This window comes from Ailuropoda melanoleuca, chromosome 13 (genome assembly GCF_002007445.2).
Source record: "Ailuropoda melanoleuca isolate Jingjing chromosome 13, ASM200744v2, whole genome shotgun sequence".
Classification (NCBI taxonomy): Eukaryota; Metazoa; Chordata; class Mammalia; order Carnivora; family Ursidae; genus Ailuropoda; species Ailuropoda melanoleuca.
In genome coordinates this window covers 72,808,740-72,826,213 of record NC_048230.1, presented here as the reverse complement: position 1 = coordinate 72,826,213, position 17,474 = coordinate 72,808,740, and the positions used below count along the sequence as shown (strand labels likewise).

Below are 17,474 nucleotides of genomic sequence, written 5' to 3'. Positions count from 1 at the left end.
CCAATGACTGACTCATGAGCCTCAGGGCACAGCTCCCTTGACCTCTTGGTACCTCAGTCTCCCCTTCTGTAAAATGGAGATGACACCCACCACCTGATGGAGTAGTTGTGTTAACCTGGCATCTGCCTTCCTTGTCAGCCTGCTTCCCATCACATCTGCATCCCACACATCTCACTGAGCTTACTCTGTGCACTCATGCTTCTGCCGATGCGGTGCCCTCTGCCCAGAAAGCCCTTCCAAGCACAATTCGAGCACAGATGCCTGTGCGTAGCTTCACAGGAGATGGACTCACACTTCCTCCCGGGAGGCCCCTTGCACAGGCTCCCTTCAGAGCAAGAGAGAGCCAGCACAAGCCAGGGAAGGGAGGCAACAGAGGGAGAGGGAGAAGCAGACTCCCCACCCAGCAGGGAGCCCAATGCAGGGCTCGATCCCAGGACCCCGAGATCATGACCCGAACCAAAGGCAGACGCCCAACCGACTGAGCCACCCAGGCGCCCCTAGAGCACTTCTTACACCAAGAGGACACAGGCTGTTTGCACGCAGGCTCACCTGTGGACCACAGTCTTGCATCTTTTGAGGGTTTCTAAGCAAGTGTGTGCACGCACACGCACACACACATACACACACACACACTTACGGAGGCAGCTGGCGTAAGCAGCACGCATGTCGCCAGCTAGTGGTCAGAGGGCAGCATCAGTGATGAGGCCTTCAAGCAGGCACCACCCAGTCCAGAGCAAAGCAGAAAATGTTGCCCAGCACTGCTCCAGCCCGCACAGCCCCACACCCGACCGAGGGTGGAGCCCCCCAAACCTTCCTCAATGAACACACAGGTCCTCCTCCTCTGCATCCCAAAGGCCTTTAGATGGCAATAGATAGCGCCAACACGTACCCGTCCTTGGAGCTGCACGGCCTGCTGGAGAGCTCTACTGCCCCCCACGCATGAGCTGTGCGCACCTTACAGACCAGGTAAGGGCGGCTCAGAAAGGTTACCTGGCTCACCCAGAGTCAAGGAACAAAAGGCATCAAGGACCCTGCCACGGGCCCTCTCCCTCTCGAGATCAGAGGTCTGTGCAGGCTCTGACGCCACGCCCCATGGGATCTCAGGGACTAAGAAGCTGTTGAGATGTGTGACATTTAAGAACCTCTGGGGGCTGTCCTTCCGTGTTCTACACGTGGCAGAGAAGACATGGATCGAGAAGCAGGCGTCCCGCAGGAAGCCAGTCTCCCTCTGAGCCTTTCTCTCTCCCTCTCTCTCTCTCTCTCCCCCACACGTGCATGCACACACCGAGTCTGTAACTCCCACGGGCCCTTAGGGCAAGACACACATTGGGAGAAAATACTTGCAAAACACACACTTGACAAAGAACTTGCATCCAGAATGTATGAAGAACTTTTATGGCTCGATAAGAGGAAAACCAAAACCAAATGATGAAATATTAAAAGTGGACAAAATGTTGAAACAAATTTCGAAGAAGATGGATGACGAATAAGTGGACAAAAAGATATTCAACATCATGTGTCATTAGGAAAATGCTAACTAATGCCATAAACAGATACCCCTGCACGCCTATGAGAATGGTTAACATTGAAAACACTGACCATACCAAGCACCCGTGAGGATGCGGACCGGAACTTTCAGACGCCGCAGACGGATTGTAGAATGGTACGGCCACTCCGGAAACCCTAGGGAGGTTTCTTCAAATGCTAAATACATATTTGCCCGATGATCCAGCCTTTCTACTTCACTCCTAGGTTTTCGCCCAAGAGAACAGGGAAGTATAATCCATACAAAGACTTACACATACGCTCACAGCAGCTTTATTTGTAACAGCAAAAAACTGGGAAAAAACCAACTGTCCATCAGTGGATGAGGGGATAAACTAATGATGTGTTTTCTTTATCCACACAATGGAATACTACTCAGCAATAAAAAGGAATATAGTGATATATAAAACAACATGAATCCCAAAATAATTATGCTGAGAGAAAGAAGCCAGACCACACCCCCCCAAAAACCACAACAACATAAAAAGCACACACTGCATGATTCCATCCATATAAAGTTCTAGAAAATGCAAAGTCATGGACGGTGGTAGAAAGCACATCAGTGGCTGTCTGGGGACAGGAGAGGTGCAAGAAGGAGGAATTACAAAAGGGCAAGAGGAAACCTTCGGGGACGATGGATTTGTTCGTTAACTGTGGTGGTGATTTACACCATGTCGAACTTACCAAATGGCACATTTACAATATGTGCAGCTTGTTGCCTGTGGACTGCATTTCAAGAAAACTGGGAGGAGAAAGAGGGGAAGGGGCGGGAGAAAGAGAGGGAGAAGCAACCCCAGCAAGCAGGAGTCTTTCTCAGGAAGCCAAACACACACACACACGGACATACACACTCACACGGACACACACACACACGGACACACACTCACACGGACGCACAGATGCTGGGTATGAAACTGCCACTTGGCCTCTAAAAGTCTTTCAACCCAGGATTCCATCTGAAAGGGACAGCAAGCTACTTGTCATTTGCTCATGACTTTTCCAGAGTCCCCCCATGTGCATGGCTGGTACTGGGCCCTGGGGCTCCAGAGAGGAAGCACACACACAGTCCTGGCCTAGAAAGTTCCTTCTGTCAGCCGTAGTGCGGCCTCCTCACAATTCGGCCTCGACACTGAGCCACACACCTCAGACACCCCAGCCAGGTTCCCTTCACACCCTCTCTGAGGTCCTTCGCTGCTCTAGGCCAGCTTTCCCTCTGTGCCGGCCATGGCCATGCGGCAGAGCTGTATGGGGACCATGCACTCACCGCTGGACCTCAGCATGACCCAAGCAGACAGCGGCAGACAGGGCCAGGGTGACTTCCAAAGAATGGGACCTGCCCCCCATCTCCTGCACTGAGGAGTGTACAGAACCCTCTCCTCATGCCTGTCTCTCAAGGGTGGCTTCTGTGCCAGGCCTCCCAGGCTGCCAGCCAAGTCCCCTCTTTGGAAGCTGCCGACCCAGCTTCCAGAGCCCCTGTGGTAGGGAGGCCCGGCCAGTGCCAGCTTCAAGGCGGGCAGCAAGGTGCCTGGAGGCCTCAGCCCCCAGAGACCCGATGCTGACAGTGCTGCTGAAAGGGGCACAGGGAGGGCCTTTGAAGCCACGGGCCCAGAAGCAGGAGATCACAAAGCGTCAAAGTCATGCGGCCTTGCAGACACCAGATGCCCTGACCCAGGCCTGCTGTTAGGGCCTCGTTGCCCTTCTCTGCCATCACTCTCGCCCAGCAACTGCGGAGCCCTAGGTGCCTGGTATCTAGAACTTTACATGGGAGGACACCAAGGGGGGGCCTGCCGCAGATGCATTTTAATAGGTGCACTTAAAAATGTTGCCTAGATGGCCACATTTTAGAAACAAAGAGATGTCACAAGCATCCCAGTTCTGTCTTATAAATCAGAAGATCTGCAAAACACTGGACCCACATGCTGGCGTGGTGAGAGAGGTGGGAGCAGGCCAGCAGCTGGCTCTTGCAAGCAAGCACTTTGCAGCATGCTACAGTTCCTGAAGGGCCCAACGGACCCACTCTGCCTCTGTTGACAACGGAGCTTGAGTTGAGTCCCTTGTTTTACATGTTTTATTCTGGCATCTAGACCTCCTACTGACCTTAGGAGGAAGATAGCCTCATGTGCCCATTTTACAGAATAGGAAACAGAGCAGCGTCACTCCAGAGCCAAACGCAAGAACACTGCTCTGTGACGAATGGAGCAAAACATGGACAGTCATAGAGTTTTTAATAAAGCAAAATGCATTTAATTTGCAGTAACTTTTTTTTTTTACACTTATATAGTCTTCTTGCTATGGGGATAGAGGTGTTAAAATGCTCTTTCTCTCCCTGCATGGCAGTGGTAGTAAACAGAAATCTGTTTAAGTGCCATTTGAATGTCCTTATCTGGCAAAACACAAAGTTGGCAAAGCTAGGATAGATTCCCAAACGTACTGATCTTTGAAATCTAAGTCTGAGAACCACAGCTCTGCTATATAGCCTTCCAGTCCCAGAATAACAGCATGCTTTTGCTATTTCTCCTGGTTCAAAAAAAAAAAAAAAAAAACCCGACCCTAAACCACCTCTATCTGCACCTCATCCTACCTTTGAAGAAGTGGCTTTTGAACTGAGCGCTCCCCAAGCCCCTCCCTCCCGCAAACCCGCAGAGCATCTGCTCGTGCCTCTTATATCTATCTTGTTCCTCCTCAAGTTCCAGTTATCTGTATCCTACCTACTCTCACACCCCCCAAAGAGCTTACAGAACAGAAGAAAGAGTTGGCCAGTCAGCGCTTGAAGGGCCCTCGGAGACCCCCACCTCTGCCTGTCAGTCTGTAGATGTGGAAAAGCCAAGGGCCTGGCCTCAGGCCGCCCAGGGAGTTGAGGCCTGAGCAGAGCCGAGATGAGGACCTGAGTCTTCTGATGCCCGGGTGCTGGCTCTTTCCACTTCGCCAGGCTGCTTCCCAGACACTCCCTTCTGGTTGGCTCAGCACCTCGATTCAGAGGACAGTGCTGAGCATGTAAGAAATGCTGCACAAGTATCTGTCCATTAGGAGGGGCAGGGCAGCCTGGGGAACACAGGCCTCCTCTTCGCCACGGGGCTTCTGCTCTAGCTACACGACACCTGCATCAGGCCTTCACCCAGCATGAGCTGCCCATCAAATGAAGAAATGGCCCTCCAGCCCCTGGTGACCTGGATGCAGAAAGACCCCATATGGCCCAGGAATACAGTTTCAATTAGGCCAGAGTTATGATCCCAGCCTTGCTGAGTAATCTTGGGTAAATGCCTTCACCTCTCCAGGTGTCAGGTGCTCTGGACAGGTGGCATGCTGAGAATAGAGCTGAAGAATTCCCCAAGCCTATCGGCTTAGTTATCCAGCATTAGACAGACTTTCCAAGAGGAATTTGAGTCTTGCCTCTAGAAGTCTCTAAAGACAGGAAAGGTTCTCATCTGCCTGGGACAGATGGATTATTCCACGAAAGCCGTGCCAGAGTGAGCTTGAATGGTCCCTCAGACTCTGTGGCCATTTTTTGTGTTGCTGGGGTCAAAAGCCAACAAATCTTTAGAACAGTTTGAAAATATCCTAAGCTGGGTGGATGGCGAGGATGACGGTGATTCATAAACTCAATTCAGAGAACAAGGACATGACAACGGTGTCCACTCTCTAGAGCCTTCCTCACCTTTGGAGTGGGAACGATCATCTCCCCTCTCTGACCTGCCATTACACACCGTTATCAGTACTCATCACAGCTCCTAGAGGGTTTATCATACCTACATGTTTAGATGTTTGTCTCCTGCTTAGATATCAGTTTCTTGAAACTAGGGATCCCCTCTTACTCTTCCCTGTATCACATGCACTTAGGCCAGGGCCTGGCTAAGAAATAATAAGCAAATGCTGAACAGCATTTAGCTAGACAAGGAATCCCTTCCCCCACACCATTCTGGGACATTCTGGGACATTCTGGGACATTCTGGGACTGGCAGTTAGGTCTTTTAGAGCCAGTAGCTGCATCCAGTCCACCTGCGGGACAGAAACGCCAACTTTCAGAGGGAAACTGGCTTACCCAAAGTTACTCAGTTAACTCAAAGGCCCTGTTGACTCCCAGTACAGCGTGCCTCCAGCTAAACCTTCTCAGCGGGCAACACTTTCGCTGTGTAACTCTGGGCAAGGCTCCTTGTCTCTCCGCCTTGGCTTTCTCGCTTGTGAAATGGGTAAAAGTCATAGTGGGATTGTCTCAGGAATAAATAAAACAGAGCACAACACATAGGGAGCACTTGAAAAGTGCGTCTGTCATGACTGTCGTGCAGGGCCAGCCATGAAAGGGCACCCACCACCCTTTAGCAAGGCATGGCTCACGGCAAAAGGAAGGCTTCCTAGCCCTGATGTGCACGCTCTTCAACCCAGCAAGTCCCCCGCAGTCATCACTTTGGGGAGGCACCTGATCTCTGGTCCTGAACCTTCACTGCTTTCCCTTCTCCAGACCCCGAGGCGCAGTGATGACAGCAAGTGTGCATGGACTTGGGGAGCCCGAGCTCTGGAAGAGCGCACTCTTCCGGGTTAGACAGACCTGGCGTCAGGTAACACGCTGCCCTTTACCTGTGCAACCCCAGGCAAGTCAATCTCTCTCAGCCTCGGGCTCCCCATCCTTCAAATAGGTATAACTTGTTACGAGGATCCCCCGAGGTGGGTAACGGACTGGTATTCCACAGATGATACTAAGAGTAATAATCCTCGTCCCATTTTCATTTAACAAAATGCACATGACAAAATGTCAGAACCAGAAGGGGCCTTAGGGATCAAGTAATCCAGTCCTGTCATCTGATGGCTGGGGACCCAGAGGTCTTGATTGGCCCAAGGTCACACAACGGGGTGGGGGTGGAGTGAGACCTGGGGCCTGGGTCTCCGGATTTTCTACTGCGTGTCCACTTTGACTCACTTGATTCTCCTCATCTGCCCCCCACCCCCTAATACCCTCAAGCACAGCGACGGGCTGAAATCACATTCTTCCCAACCCTCTTCCCTTCATGCTCCTCTTACACCAGTCGGCACCATCTGTTTGCCAACGTCACCCCTCTCCCAGGCACACTGAGCCCCTTCCAGCCTATTTCGAAGAGAAGGCAAACTGACTGCTGGCTACTGGCAGTTGTGCTAATAACACTATAAGTAATAGTGGTTAATGGCAACCAGCAACCTGCACAGTGCTCTGTGCTTAACAGCGCTTTTCCTACAACCACCAACACATTCCCGCAGTTTCTCCCTAACCTAGTTGGTTTACAGACGTAACTTCCTCAGACTTGCTCAACACGTACTGAGCACCTACTTTGTGCCTAGCCATGGGCTAGAGGTTGGAGATACAGAGAGGAAAAAGACGGGGCTTCTGTCAGGAGGCACTCACAATCTAATGGGGATTTAGGGTAGGTGGGGACATAACTTCAATTGGCCCAAATGATGCAGCAGCAAAATGCCCTGCCCCAGCCTATGGGGAGCTTTCTTTATCATGCTGTCAAGAGGCAGAGTGTATCTGTGGAATAAACTGAAGCCAGAAAGGGTGAGTGTTAGGATCAAAGGACAGCAGGAGCGAAGATAAAGAATAGGAAATACCGACACCAAACACTCGACTGCCTGTCTCAGGGTGACTCTAGTGGGAGACTCCAAGGAGGGCAAGGGAACAGCAGTGGGCCCCATATGGGATCAGGAAGTCCCAGCCCCTGACCCCAGCCAGCACACAAGATTCTGATGCTTCTCTTCCCTTAGGGACTTTGCCCTCGGCTGCCAAGATTTTCCAACTCCAGTGCTGGGCTATATATGCCTCCTTGGGACCATCATTCGCTAGGATGATGTCACAGTCCTTGCAGTGGAAATGTTTGTACCTCCTGGTTGCTTCCTAGGCCCTCAGCCCAACACACTCCAGCATTCATTATCCCCTGGCAGGGATGCCATCCGCAGGGACAGGGATGTGGAAGAGATGGGTGGGGTGGGGGAGGGGGGAGAAGAGGCTAAAAGCAGCCACCCCTCCTCTCTTCCCCCAGTCTCTCTCTCCAGTCCCGCGACCCTGAACATCTACTACGTGCGGGGCACAGGCACTGTTTTAGGTTCTTCCCTATAAATCTCACTGAATCATTACTCAGCCCTCTGAGGCATGTCTGCCTCTTCCCAGATTTACAGATGAGGAAATTGAAGCTTGGGGATGGAACGTAACCCCAGGAAGGTCACCCCAGGGATGGCGTAAGGATGCCACTATAGGACTGTCCGATGCCTCTTGTTCCACGAGGCTCACAAGGTCATGTTTCACTAGAGAAGTCCAGAGTTGAAAGAGACCAACTGAGGAAACCCCAATTATTTCATAAACGCAAGTTTAAATTCTGGGTTGCTTTAGAGGGGTCCCCCTGACATGTAAGAGCTACTTGAGTGACATATCACAGCTATACAGACCATCGAATCCAACTCCTGCATTTAACAGATGAACAGACAGACACCCACGCCTAAAGCATTTTAAGATGGCTACTGGTGGCCTACTAGCAGGCTAAGGGAGTAGAACCCCAGTCTCTGGCACTTTCCCTACACCACCCCACCTGCAGAGAACACCTTTTCCTGATAAGCTCCTCCAGTCCATCCCACACCTCCAGATGGGCAGAGAGAGCTGAGGAGACAGGCAGCTGTGTGGCCAGGCCTCTCCTCAGTCTGCAGGGTTGAGGAAGGGCATATGGGGCTTCCCAGGCTAGTAGGTGTTCTGCTGAGGAGCCGAGGGAGAAAGTATCCCATCCAGTGGGAGCTCCAGGGAGACTGAGGCTCAGATCTCCCACTGTAGGGGTCATGGGCATGTTTTCCAGATCTACTGCAGGGCCCTGACGCTTCGCAGGCGGGAATGTGGTAAAGAAGCAATCATTGGCACTTGACCTTGGGCTGGGTGGGGTGGGGTGGGGTGGGGGGGTCCCACCCCCACCCCTAGGTACCCTTGCTCCTCCTCAAAAAAGGAAACGGGCTTGAATGTTTGCTAAATGCCAGAAGAGGAAAACATTTAGGAACGGGGTGGTCCCTAAACCTCTCCTAATCGCCCACCTTGGGCATCTTCCCTGCTGCAATCAGCATCCTGTAATTAGTGATTTTCACGGTTTGGGGGCGGGGTGGGGGGGAATGAAGGGAGGGTAAGAATGAGTCACAGTTAACCCCTCCTCGGCCGGTGCCCTCTGAGGGATTCTACCGCAGCGGGCGGTCGCCAGCGGCCCCCGCCCGCCAGCCCGCCGGGTGCAGCGCAGGGCCCCCTCCGGGCTCGGCCGCGGCCCTCCTCACCTGAGTCCACTGGCGCTCCGCAGCCCGCCGGCTCTCACCGCTCCGGCCCCGCTTGGCGCAGCGCCTCTGCAGTCGCGGCTGCAGCTGTCTGGCCCTGATCAGCAACCTGCGGCGGTGGGGGAAAATACACAGGGGCGGGTGAACGCGGGCGGGGACACCGGGCAGCCGAGCCCCCCGCAGCTGACAGCTGGGCCGCCGCAGCCAGAAAGCCCCGGGGGGCAGGCTGCCTGCTGGGCTCTCTGTCCCGTCTGCTCCCCCACGCGGCCCGTGCCTCCCCTCCCCTCCCCCCACCCGCACTCGCCGCTGCGGTGGGCGCTGCCGGGCGGTGGGCCCCTAGGTCCCCGGGGTCCCTGTCATCACCTGCGGAGGCTTCCATGGCTTCGGCTGCCCTGCCCAGGCCGCCGACCTGCTCTCCGGAGCCCCTGCTGGAGGCGGCTCGCTAGGGCTGGGGCTGCCGGGAGGGAGGGAAGGGGAGGGTGAGGTGGATGGAAGGGACCAGCCAGTGGGCGGCTCGCTGGCAGCTGCGTAAGCGGCCCGTCTTCACTTTCCTTCTTAAAGAGATAGTTGGCATCTTGCTCCAGAGGGCGCCGGAGCGGTGAGAGCCGGCGGGGTGGGGCACGCATGGGGTGGGGTCCTTTCGCACCTACACGCCACCCTGTGCTTAGAGCTGGGCACCGGGGCACGGAGGAAAGCGCATTGTTCGCTGATAGGCTGTGGGATCCTGGGCAAGTCCCTTCACCCCCCTGGGCCTCAGCTTTCTCATCTGTAACATGGGTTGATGATACCAAGCTCACTTCCTGGCACACTGCCGGTTTATGTTAAATAGTAATGTCATCTGAATTCCATGAGGAACGCTTTTCACTTCTGAGTACCAGTGGTATTTAATGTGAACAGCATTTGGACTACTAAGAAAAATGATGGCAAGAATCTTAAATATCCGAAAACGAAAATGTTTGTCTTTGAAGTATTAAGATGGTGAATCTTTGAAAATGTGGAGAGATATTCACAAACCTAAATTAAATGGTTGTTATACACCTTTTCCCTCTGTCTTCCATCTGCTAATGCAGGAGAGACAAGGGGACCAAAGAATTCGGAAAAGTGGCTTCTCTGCCTAGCCCTTCCCCTTCTAGCCATGCAACTTTAGATAAGTTAACTAGCTCTCTGGACCTGTTTCTTATCTGCTCCGTGTGTGAGAAGTGGAAGCCTCTCTGGTCAGTCATTCCTTGCCTCAAAATCATCCCTCACTTTTCCAGATCTCTGCTCAAATGTCACTGTCTCAGGGAGGCCTTCCTTGACCACCCTACATAACATAGTAATTTCCTCTTCCCCTACTCTTTTTGCCCTAGTTTTGCTGTATGTCCAGCTGACATGTTGTATATATACTATTTGTTTGTCATTGTCACCCTTACTAGAATGTACACTCTATGAGGGAAGGAACTTTGTACTTTCCCTGGCTATATTCCCAGTGCCTAGAGTAGTGCCTGACACTTATCAGGTGCTCAGTAAATATTGACTAAGTGAACAAGAGAGCAAGCATACATTGTGCCAGGCCCAGTCTTCCATACACACACTAGGCCAGATGCCATCCTTGTCTCCTAAGACTCTTACGTCAAGTCTCTGTCTGCTCTTGGCAGGGCTGAACTGGGTACCCTCTACCCTCCACCTAAGCTGAGGGAAAATTTGTAAAGTGATTTTGCCCACTTTATATCATGATTCTGTGCTATCGGCCTGGTGAGAAATAGTATTTATAAAGTACAGAAGAAAAAAACCCAGTTACTTTAAATTTACCGTTACTTTTCAAAGTTAAATCTTTTTCTGTGGCTGGAATTTGTGATAAATCCACCACTCTGTAACAATGCCTATAATTTTGAAACTTATGCTTATAAAATTTTTTGGTGTTGTTTATATTTTTTTCTCTATTCTATTAAATTGAATTTTCCTATCAGATGGCCATTATTACATTATGCTTTGTGGAAAAACATGGCAGGGCAATTGTAGCAGGAATAGGAAATTGTAGTTGAAAAAGCCATGTGAAATAAGGTCTGCTGTCTAGAAACAACAACAACAACAACAACAACAAAACTAATGCTGTATTAGCAAGTTAATCATCAAGATGTTCTATCTGCCCTAAGGCCCACTTAAACTATGTAAGTGACTTCTTTGCACTTGAAGCAAAACCAAGGAAGCCATACAATTCGTTTTCTTATCAGAAGATAATTTCTAAGATCCTCATTAAAAAAATTTTGTCTGTCCCCATGGGTTTTGTTTTTGTTTGTTTGTTTGATTGGTTTTTTGGCTTGGTACTTAGAAGACTACATTTCCCAGAAATCTCTGCAAGGAACTTCCCCCAATCAAGACAGCCCACCTCCACCCACATTACTTCCATCTGGAATGGTGTTAGCTAGTAAAGAATTCTCTCCTCAGCATCATAAGGCATGTGATGAAGAGAGCCAGTATTTAGTTATAATGTAAATTTCAACAAATGAGGATTTTGAGCATAAATCAAATTATTCTAAAGAAATTAGTAGTTTTGGGGTACCTGGGTGGCTCAGACCGTTAAGTGGCTGCCTTTTGGCGTTTGTGATCTCAGGGGGGCAGGATCAAGCACCCCCTCCATTGCGGGTAGGCTGCTTCTCCCTCTTTCCCTCCCCCCTACACGTGCGTGCGTACTCGGGCTCTCTTTCTCAAATAAATAAAATCTTTTTAAAAAGTGGTAGTTTTGTTTTGTATTAATTGGGAGATACTTAGGGGCGCCTGGGTGGCACAGCGGTTAAGCGTCTGCCTTCGGCTCAGGGCATGATCCCGGCATTGTGGGATCGAGCCCCACATCAGGCTCCTCCGCTATGAGCCTGCTTCTTCCTCTCCCACTCCCCCTGCTTGTGTTCCCTCTCTCGCTGGCTGTCTCTATCTCTGTCAAATAAATAAATAAAATCTTTAAAAAAAATTGGGAGATACTTAAATTTCCTTAGTTCAAAAGCAAGTTTGGTTCCAATTCTGGGTAAACACTCCTCCCACTGAATGCAGCAATAAAACCTGAACAAGTAGCAGCTATGTGAGGAGTCTGAAAAGAAAATACGAGCAGGCAAATTGGGGAAGAAGGCCAGAATTTTCTGGCCTAGTGAACTAGCAAATTTATCATTTTTGTTTCCTCTGGTATCACCTGGCCTAGTCTCCAGGCAGCCCAAATCTGGAGTTGGGGAATCAACACAGAGAGAGCTCCCAAAGCAGTTCTCTAGGTCTGACCTGAGGATCAAGAAAGGAGACCCCTTATGTTCGGAGTGAGAGGAGGAAAGTAATTTTTCTTTTCTTTTTAAATCCTTTCTCCATTGTCTCATGACACAGCCCCCAGGCCATCCTGCAGTGGTGGCTAGGACAACAGGGACACACATATCTCAAACTCTGAGGGAGGAGAGACTTCTCCAAGAGTAACTGTGATCCTGAGAGAGGGTGGGTGAGCCTCTGATGTTCTTTGTCTCCTTCTGTCCTCCCAAAATTTGGCTCCAGATGCAGGTGCAATTGTGGGAAAAAGCCAACAAAAGAGAAGAGTAAATCAATCTCCACACTCCAGCTTTCTGGTGAACCCCAAAGACAGAAACCAAATAATAATAATAATAATAATAATAGGAAAATAATAATTTTCAGTTACTACTGAAAACTTAAGGAAAAAATCTTGAAAGCAATCAGAGAAAAATGATGTATTAATTGTACAGGAAGAGTGATTTGAATAACTGGATTTCTCAACCAAACCATAGATGGCAAGAAAAAAATGGAACAAAATTTTTAAATTGCTGAAAGAAAAGATCAGTCAACCAGGACTCCATATCCAGCAAAATTATCCTTCAGTGGGGCGCCTGGGTGGCACAGCGGTTAAGCGTCTGCCTTCGGCTCAGGGCGTGATCCCGGCGTTATGGGATCGAGCCCCACATCAGGCTCCTCTGCTATGAGCCTGCTTCTTCCTCTCCCACTCCCCCTGCTTGTGTTCCCTCTCTCGCTGGCTGTCTCTATCTCTGTTGAATAAATAAATAAATAATCTTTTTAAAAAAATTACCCTTCGGGAATAAAGTTGATATAAACACATTCTCAGATAAAAGAAAACTAAAAGAATTCATTGTCAGCAGACCTGCTCTGAAGAAACTGCTGAAGAAAATTCTTCAGACAGAAGGGAAATGATATTAGAAGGAAACGTGGAATATAAGGAAGGAAAGGACAATAAAAATGGTAAATATCTGGGTTAATTTAACGGACTATTTTTCTCTTCTTGAATTCTTTGAAATAAGTTTGACAGTTGAAAGTAGAAATCATAACCCAGTCTGATGGGGTTTCAGTATATGTAGATAAGACAATTACAATATAAAGGAGAGAATGTAAAGGAACTTCTATGACAAAAGGTTTCTACATTCCACTTAAAGTGGTAAAATACTGATTCTAAGTAGGGTGTGAAAAATTAAGTATATATATTGTAATTCTTAGAGGTCCTTAAAAATATCTATAAGAAAAGATAGTAAAAAACCAAAACAAAACCAGGTAATTTAACATGGAATTCTAAAAATATGTTCGAATATTCCAAAATAAAGCAAGAAAGGGGGAACAGAGAAATGAAAAATAGGGGGAACAAATAGTAAACAAATAATAAAATGGTAGATCTATGTCCAAACATATCAATATTTACATTGGAAATAAATGGTTTGTGGATACATCAATTAAGAGAGATAATCAGAATGGATAAAAAATGACTCAAATACACGTTGTTTATAAAAAACTCACTTTAAATATGATGATATAGGTAGAGTAAAAGTAAGACATAGAAAAATACATAGCATGCAGTCACTAATCAAGAGAAGGCTGAAATGGCTTAAGATGAGAAAAAGTAGACTTCAGAGCAAAGAAAATTACTAGGGATAAAGGGAATCATTATACAAAAATAAAAGGGTCACTTGCCAGGAAGACATAATTGTAAATGTGTACGTACCTAATAAAAGAGCTTCGAAATACAGGAGGCAAAAGCCATCAGAACTGAAAGGAGAAATATACAGTTCACAATTACAGCTGCAGAGATGAATACTCTTTTCTCAGTAATCACTAGAATGAGTAGACAGAAAATAAGCAAGGATAAGGATAAGTGAAGAGCACTGTCAATCAACTAGGTCCAGTCGACACTGATAGAACTCTTCACCTAACAACTGTAGAATACATGCTTTTCAAGAGCCATGGAACATCCGCCAAGACAAATCTTATACCGGGTCATAAAACAAACCTTAACAAATTTAAAAGAATCAAATTCATTTAAAGTATGTTCTCTGACCATAATGATTTAGACTAGAGATGAATTACAGAAAGATAACAGGAAAATCTCCCTTGGAAATTAAACAATATCCTTCTAAATAATCTGCAGGTCAAAAAGGAAGTCTCAAAAGAAATTAGAAAATACGGGTGCCTGAGTGGCTCAGTCGGTTAAGTGTCTGCCTTTGGCTCAGGTTGTGATTCCTGGGGTCCTGGGATCAAGCCCCACAGTGGGGTCCCTGCTCAGTGGGGAGTTTTCTTTTCCCTCTCTCTCTGCCCCTCCCCCCAACCCATGCTCTTTTCGTCTCTCTCTAATAAGTAAAATCTTAAAAAAAAAAAAAAGAAATTAGAAAATATTTTGAACGGAACAAAAGTGAAAATACAACTTATCAAAATTTGTGCAATGAAGCTAAAGCAGTACTTGAAGGGAAATACATAACACTAAGGGTTTAAACTAGAAAAGAAGAAAGGTCTCAAATCAACTAGGCTTCCATTTTAGCAAAATAAACTCAAAGCAAGCAAGGGAAAGAAATAATAAATATCAGAGCAAAAATGAACGAAATTGAAAAAAGAAAAACAAAGGAGACAATCAATGAAAACAAAAGCTGGTTCTTTGGAAAGACCAATAAAATTAATAATTCTCGTATGACTGAAAAGAAAAAGAGAGAAGACACAGATTAACAGTATCTGGAATGAAAGAGGGGTTATTACTATCAACCTTGCAGACACTAAAGGATAATAAGGGACTACTCCAAACAACTCTACACACATAATCACCAATTTAGATGAAATGGAACAATTCCTCAAAAGCTGGAAACTATCAAAATATAACTGAATAGCCCTACAACTATTTTAAAAATGAAATTCATAGTTTAAAACCTTCCTAAATATAAATCCTCAGATCCAGATTGTTTCATGTGTGAATTCTACCAAACATTTAAATAAGAAATAACATTAATTCTACATAGTCTCTTCCAGAAAAATAAGAGGAGGAAACACTTTCCAAGTTATTTTATGAAGCCAGTATTATCTTGATACCAAAACCAGAAGAAAATAATATAAGAAAAGACAAATACTCTCATGAACCAATACCTCCCGTGAACACATGTGCAAAAATCTTAAACAAAATACAAGCAAATCCATATGAAAACATGCTCAACATCATTAGTTATTGGGAAAATGCAAATCAAAACTACGAGGTATCATTTCACATTCAGTAAGATAGCTATGAATTGAAGAAGGGACAATAACAAGCACTGACGAGGATGTAAAGAAATTAGAACTTTCGTACATTGCTGATAGAAATGTAAAATAGTGCAGCTACTTTGGAAGACAGCTTGACAGTTCCTCAGAAAGTTAAACATAGAGTTATCATATGACCCAGCAATTCCACTCCTAGGTATATGTCCAAGAAAGATGAAAACATGCATACACAAAAACTTAGCACTAATGTTCACAGCAGCATTACTCATAATAGTCAAAAAGTGGGAACAACCACATGTCTACCAACTGATGAATGGGTAAACAAAATGTATATCCATGTAATGGAATATTAATTTGGCCATTAAACAGAAGGAAGTACAGATACATTCCACAACGTGGATAAACCTTGAAAATGTTACGCTAAGTGAAAAAAGTCAGACACAACAGACATACACTGTATGAGAGTCAAAAGGTGTATTAGTGGTTGCCTGGAGTTGTGGGGAAAGAGAGAGTGGGAAGTGATTATAATAAGTATGGGGTTTCTTTGAGTGATGAAAATGTTCTAAAATTAGATAATGGGAATAGTTGCATAACACTGTAAATATACTAAAAATATGAAGTGAACATGTTAAAAGGGGTGAATTCTATGGTATGTAAATTATGTCTCAATAAAGCTGTTAAAATAAATTAGCAAATTGAATCCAGAGATCAAGTAGAGTTTATCCTGGAAATGCAAAACTGATTTAAAAATTCAAAAATCAATTGGTGAAATCCACCATACTAACAGTGTAAAGAAAAACCTCATGAAACAATTCAGAAAGCGTTTAATAGAATTAATATCCATTCACACACACACACACAAAACCGACTCTCAGCAAACTAGGGATAAAAGGAATATCCTCAGCCTGACGACAAGTATTCCTCCCCCAAAACCAGTTGTAGCTAGTATAATACAGAATGGTGAAGGTGAATGCTTTCCTTCTCACATTGGGAACACGGTGACAAGGAAGAAATGAAACTGTCCTTTGTAGACAACATGATCGTCTATGTAGAAAATCCCAAGGAATCTACAAAAAACAAACTCCTGGAACTAATTTTTAAGTTTAGCAAGGTCACAGAATACAAAGTTAATCCACAAAAGTCAACTGCATGAATGACAAAATTATAGAGATGGAGAACAGATTAGCGGTTGTCAGGAACTAGGAAGGAGGGTACGGAGGAAGGAGGCTGTGGCTTCTAAAGGGTATGATAAGTGGTGGAACTCTTGTTTCTTGACTGTGGTGGTGGTCACATGAAGCTACATATGTAATAAAATTGCACAGAACTAAATACACACACGAGTGTATGTAAAACTGGTGAAATATGAATAAGGTGAATAGACTGTACTGATGTCAATTTCCTGTGATACTGTACCATAATTATGCAAAATGTTACCATTGGGGCAACTGGGTGAAGGGTATACAGGATCTTTCTGTGTTATTTTTTACAAAGGCATGGAGTCCTATGATTTTCTGAAAATAAAAAGTAAGAAAAGGTCAGTTGTAACTCTCATACTGCTAGTGTGAGTGCAAAAAGGTACATCCACTCTGGGAAATGATCTGATAATTTCTTATCAAGTTAAATATGCACTTACCATATGACCCAGCAATCCCACTCCTAGATATTTACCCTAGAGAAATAAACTTATACTCACACCAAACTGTACACGAGTGTATGTAGCAGCTCCATTTACAATCGTCCAAAACTGGAAACAACTTCAATGTCCTCCAGGGGGTAGGATGAAGAAACTGTGGTATATCCAGACAACAGAATACTATTCAGCAATAAATAGTATCAAACCACTGATAAGTGTAACCACTTGGACAAATCTCAAAGGCATACTGAGTGAAAGAAGCCAGTCTCAAAACGGATACGTATTATTTGATTCCGTGTATATGACATTCTTAAAAAGACAAAACTATAGTCATGTAAAAGAGTGGTTGCCAGGAGTTAGGATGGGGAAGGGAGTGATTACAAAGTGATAACACAAGGGAGTTTTGGGGGTGATGTTACTGTTGGTATCCCAAATGTAGTGGCGGTCACAGGAATCTAGACATGTGTTAAAATTCACATAACTGTGCATCAAAATGAAAAGTCAGTTTTTCTGCATGTTAATTAAAAAAATAAAAGACTTTTGGGGG

At 46.3% G+C, this 17,474-nt stretch overlaps 1 protein-coding gene across 1 annotated transcript in view; it reads right to left on the bottom strand.

The window, feature by feature from the left end:
• Positions 1–9,302, bottom strand: part of SNPH (syntaphilin) — a 33,915-nt gene extending 24,613 nt beyond the window's left edge. The window contains 2 exon segments of the mRNA XM_034640644.1: positions 8,812–8,917; positions 9,172–9,302. The gene's annotated coding sequence lies outside the window, so the exon portion shown is untranslated.
• Positions 9,303–17,474: the final 8,172 nt, after the last annotated feature.